Source organism: Penaeus vannamei, unplaced genomic scaffold (assembly GCF_042767895.1).
Source record: "Penaeus vannamei isolate JL-2024 unplaced genomic scaffold, ASM4276789v1 unanchor146, whole genome shotgun sequence".
NCBI lineage: Eukaryota > Metazoa > Arthropoda > Malacostraca > Decapoda > Penaeidae > Penaeus > Penaeus vannamei.
Window position 1 is genome coordinate 35,001 of NW_027213150.1, and position 6,002 is coordinate 41,002.

Below are 6,002 nucleotides of genomic sequence, written 5' to 3' on the forward strand. Positions count from 1 at the left end.
TGCCATTATCGTTAATACGTATCGTCATTATTGTTGTTATCATTATCTATTATCATCATCATTATTGCCATTATCGTTAACACTTGTCATCATTATTGTTGTTATCATTATTTATTATCATTGTTATTATTATTATTACTATTATTATTTAGCGTTATTATTATCATAGCTATTATTATCATTACCATTACTACTACTATTGTTATCATCACTTTCATTTTCATTGTTATCATCATTGTTTTTATCATCATTCTTATAATCATTATCATTATCATCATTATTATCAGTATTGTCATTATCATTGTTATCATCCTTGTTATTATTATTATTATTATTATTATTATCATTACTATTATCATCATTATTATTATTATCCTTCTCATCATTATCATTATCATATTATTATCATCATTATCATTGTTATTGTTATCACACCTGTTTTTCCGTTTATTACTACGCACTCATCTTTGTTTCTCTGTAACTCTATAGTCTATCACAACAAAACTAATTATCGAATCATTAGTAATTATCCCTAATTTGGGTCTGGGTTTATCTTCGTCGTTGTGCAAAACAAAGGGATAATTAGTGAGTGGAGAAAGGGGGGGGGGGTGGAGGAGGAGGGGGTACATGGGGGAAGAGGAAAAGAAGGGGGATTCTGAAGGGGGAAGGAGGTGGGAGGGAAGGAGGAGGAGAGGTGGGAGAGGGAAAAAGAGGTGGAGGAGGGTGGAGAAGGGAAGAAAGGAAGGAAGGAGGAGTGGGAAAGGAAAGAGAGGAGAGGAGAGGTGGGGAGAGGGAAAGGTGGAGGAGGGAGTGGGGAGAGGGGAGAGGAGTGGGAGGAGTCGAGAAAGGAGGAAGGAGAAGTCAGGAGAAGAGGAAAAGTCTGGAGGAAGTCGAGGAGGAAGGAAGAAGGAAAGTCAGGAGAAGAAGAAAGAAGGAAGGAGAAGTCAGGAAGGAAGATGGAAGGAGAGATCCCGAGGAAGAAGGAAAAGGAAGGAAAGTCTGGAAGGAAGGAAAAGAAGGAAGAAGGAAGAAGTCCGGAAGAAGAAGGAAGAAGATGGAAGGAAGAGATGGAGAGGAAAAGGAAGGAGAAGTCACGAGGAGGAGGAAAGAGGAGGAGGGAGGAAAGATGGAAGGAAGAGATCGGAAGAAGGAAAAGAAGGAGATAGGAGGAAAGATTTAGTCGGAAGAAGGAAAGAAAGGAAGGAGAAGTGGAGAAGAGGAAGAAAGTGGAAGTGGAGGAGAGGAAGAGAAGGAGGAAGAAGGAAAGAAGGAAAGAAAGAAGAATCGGAAGAAAGGAAAGAATGGAAGAAGATCGAAGAAGGAAAGAAGGAAGGAAGGAATCGAGAGAGAAGGAAGGAAGGAAGAAGTCGAGGAAGGAGAAGGAAAGAAGATGGAAGGAAAGAAGATCGAGGAAGAGGAAAGAAGAGAGGAAGGAAGAGATCAAGATCGAGGAAGAAAGGCGGAAGGAGAAGTCGAGGAAGGAAGAAGGAGAAGTGGAAAAGAAGGAAAAGGAAGAGATCGGAGAGGGGAAGAAAGGAGGAGGAGGAGGGGGTGGGAGAGGGAAGAGGTGGAGGGAGGGAGTGGGAGAGGGGAAGAGGAGGAGGGGTGGGAGAGGGGAAGAGGAGGAGGGAGGGAGTGGGAGAGGAAGAGAGGAGGAGGGTGGGGAGAGGGGGAAGAGGAGGAGGAGTGGGTGGGAGAGGAAGAAGAAGAGGAGGAGGAGGGGTGGGAGAGGAGAGAGAAGGAGGGGATGGGAGAGAGGAGAGTAGGAGGGTGGGAGGAAGGGAAGAGAAGGAGGGGGGTGGGAGAGGAGGAGAAGGAGGAGGGGGTGGGAGAGGGAGGAGAGGAAGGAGGAGGGGGTGGGAGGGAAGAGGAGGAGGGTGTGGGAGAGGAGGAGAGGAGGAAGACGGGGTGTATGGGGGAGGGAAGAAGGGGGATTCTAGGAGGAGTTGGGGTGGGAGAGGGGAAGAGGAGGAGGAGGGGAAAGGAGCTAAAGGGAAGGAAGCGAAAGAGGGTGAGGATTATGGGGAGGGGGTGGGGGAGGGGAGAGGGAGGGTAGGGGCATGTGGAAGGGGAGAGGAGAAAGTAAGGGTATGAGGGAGGGATACGGAGAGGAGGTGAGGGAGGCTGGAAAGGAAGAGGAGGAGGTGGGGGAGGGTGGAGAAGAAGTGGGAGAGCGGGGAGAGGAATAGTTGGGGAAGGAGGGAGGGAAGAGGGAGAAAGAGAACGATCAAACGTTGAAGGAATGGGAGAAAATGGGAAGATATGATTAAGGAATTATTATTAAATTTGTCTAACATTCCTTCAACGACCACCAAATGCCACAAGGAGAGAGGAAATAGGAAAAATAAGGAAAAGACAAAAAAAAAACAGAAAACATCTGAAACAGAAAACGGAAAATGGAAAAAATGAATGAAAGATGAAAAAGAAATAAAATGAAAGAAAACGAGAATATGAGGGTGAACTATGATATAAATAATATTAACAACATTTATCACAAATTATATGTATAATTGTTGATGTTAATGATGATGACTACACTAGTGCTAATAATTATAACTAGATAAAAAAAATGATAATGAAATTGATAATAAGAACATAAAGATGATAATGATAATACTGATAACAACTATAATCATAATGATAATGATAATAATAATGATAATGATGATAATGATAATGATAATGATAATAATGATAATGATAATGATAATAATGACGGTATTCTACTACTAGTACTACTACTAATGATGATAATAATAATGATAATGATATTAATGATAGTAGTACTGATAATAACGATAACAAAAATGATAATGATAATAATAGCAATGATGGTGATAGTAATAATAGTAATGATAATAATAATAATAATAATAATAATAATAATAACAATAATAATAATAATAATAATAACAATAATAATAATAATAAAAATTATAAAAATGATAACGATAATGATAATAACAATAACAGTAATAATGGTCATGGTGACAATAATAATCATAATAGTAACAATGATCATGATAATGATGATAATGCTAAAAATGAAAATGATAAGGATAATAATGATGCAGACAGATATAGATAAAGAACAGAACTTCATACACATACTGAGAGATGTACAGTAAAATATTATTTCAACTCGTACAAAAAGAAGAAGAAGAAGAAGTAGAAGAAAAAAAAAAAAACAGGACACACGCAAAGATGGCATTCATATTCCACACTTTGTCTGTCTGTCTGTCTCTCACTCTTTCTCTCTCTCTCTCACTCTCTCATTCTCTTCTCTCTGTCTGTCTGTCTGCCTCTTACTCTTTCTCTCTTTCACTCTCTTATTCTCTTCTCTCTGTCTGTCTGTCTGTCTCTCATTCTCTCTCTCACTCTCTCATTCTCTTCTCTCTGTCTGTCTGTCTGTCTGCCTCTCACTCTTTCTCTCTCTCACTCTCTCATTCCCTTCTCTCTGTCTGTCTGTCTCTCATTCTTCCTCTCTCTTTCTCACTCTCTCATTCTCTTCTGCCTGTCTGTCTATCTGCCTCTCACTCTTTCTCTCTTTCTCTCTCTCATTCTCTTCTCTCTGTCTGTCTGTCTGCCTATTACTCTTTCTCTCTTTCACTCTCTCATTCTCTTCTCTCTGTCTGTCTGTCTCTCCTCATCTTTCTCTCTCTCTCCTCACTCTCTCATTCTCTTCTCTCTGTCTGTCTGTCTGCCTATTACTCTTTCTCTCTTTCACTCTCTCATTCTCTTCTCTCTGTCTGTCTGTCTGTCTCTCACTCTTTCTCTCTCTCTCTCACTCTCTCATTCTCTTCTCTCTGTCTGTCTGTCTGCCTATTACTCTTTCTCTCTTTCACTCTCTCATTCTCTTCTCTCTGTCTGTCTGTCTGTCTCTCACTCTTTCTCTCTCTCTCTCACTCTCTCATTCTCTTCTCTCTGTCTGTCTGTCTGTCTCTCACTCTTTCTCTCTCTCACTCTCTCATTCTCTTCTCTCTGTCTGTCTGTCTGTCTCTCACTCTTTCTCTCTCTCTCTCACTCTCTCATTCGCTTCTCTCTGTCTGTCTGTCTGCCTCTCACTCTTTCTCTCTTTCACTCTCTCATTCTCTTCTCTCTGTCTGTCTGTCTGTCTCTCACTCTTTCTCTCTCTCTCTCATTCTCTTCTCTCTGTCTGTCTGTCTGTCTCTCATTCTTTCTCTCTCTCACTCACTCTCTCATTCTCTTCTCTCTGTCTGTCTGTCTGTCTCTCACGCTTTCTCTCTTTCTCTCACTCTCTCATTCTCTTCTCTCTGTATGTCTGGCTCTCTCTTTTTCTTATCTTCTCTCTCTCTCTCTCTCTCTCTCTCTCTCTCTCTCTCTCTCCTTCTCTCTCTCTCTCTCTCTCTCTCTCTCTCTCTCTCTCTCTCTCTCTCTCTCTCTCTCTCTCTCTCTCTCTCTCTCTCTCTCTCTCTCTCTCTCTCTCACTCATTCTGTCTCCCTTTTCATTTTCCTTCTCTCTTGTCCTAATCTCCCCCTACCTTCACCCGCCCTCCCCCCTCCCCCTCCCCCCTCCGCACTTCACAGCCCCTGCGTGTTGGCGAGGGAAGGGGGGAAGGCGGGGGAGCAGTCCTTAATTACAGGGAACACGACATGCTGGACGACGACCCCCCCCCTCCCCTCCCCTCCCTCCCACCCCACCCCCGTCCTCGTGACAAATACTATGTAACACGGTAGAGGGAGGGGGAGGTGGGAGGGGGAGGGGGAGGGAGAAGATAATGGTAATGGGAGAAGAGGGGGAGGGAGAGGGAGAGGGGGAGGGGGAGGTGGAGGGGGAAGCAAGGGGAATGGAAGGGGGGATGTTTCTTTATCTTTTTTTTTCTTCTTTTTTTTCTTTTTCTTTCTCTCTTCTTTTTTTTTGGGGGGGGGGGACAGCGAGGGGATGGGGGTGGAGGTCATGGTGGACGAAGAAGTCCAAGTGTCAATTCTTATTGTGGAAGATGAAAAGTTGTGATGTCGTAGGAGTATCTTTTTCTATTCATTATTATCATTATTATTATTACTGTATCATTATCATTATTATTATTATTATTATTATTATTATTATTATTATTATTATTATTATTATTATTATTATTATTATTATTATTATTATTATTGTTATTATTATTATTATTATCATTATCATTACTATATCATTATTATTGTCATTATCATTATCATTATTATGACTAGTATCATTTTCATAACAATGCTAATAATAATATTATCATTATCATTACTATTACCATTATCATTATCATCATTATGATTATCATCATTATCATCTATCCTTATCATCCTTGTTTCTCTCATCATCATCATCATCACCACCACCATCACCACCACCATCATTGCCATTTCCTTCAACATCATCACCTCTATTACTACCATTATCATTGTCAATAACACGCCCACTACCATCATCTTCAGCTACCATTATCACCACCATTACCCAGACCATCATTATCATTATTGTCATCAACGCCATCATCATCATTATCAACACCATCATTATTATTAGCACCAGCATCATCATTAACACCATCATTATCATTAATACCATCATCATCATTATTAGCACCATCATCACTGTTAACATCATCATTATCAACACTATCATCATTATTATTAACACCATCATCATTATTATTATTATTAAGATAATTATCAACACCATCATTATCATTAACACTATCATAATTATTAGCACCATCATCATTATTATCATCATCATCATTATCAACACTATCATCATTACTATTAACACCATCATCATTATCATGAACATCCTCATTATTAACACCATTATCACTATCATCATCATCATTATTATTAACACCATCATCACCATTAACATCATCATCATAATCATTATCAACACCATTATCATTATTATTAACACTTCCTCATTATTAGCACCTTCACTATTAACATCATCATCATTATTAACACCATCATCACTATTAACATCATCATCATTATCAACATCATCCCTACGA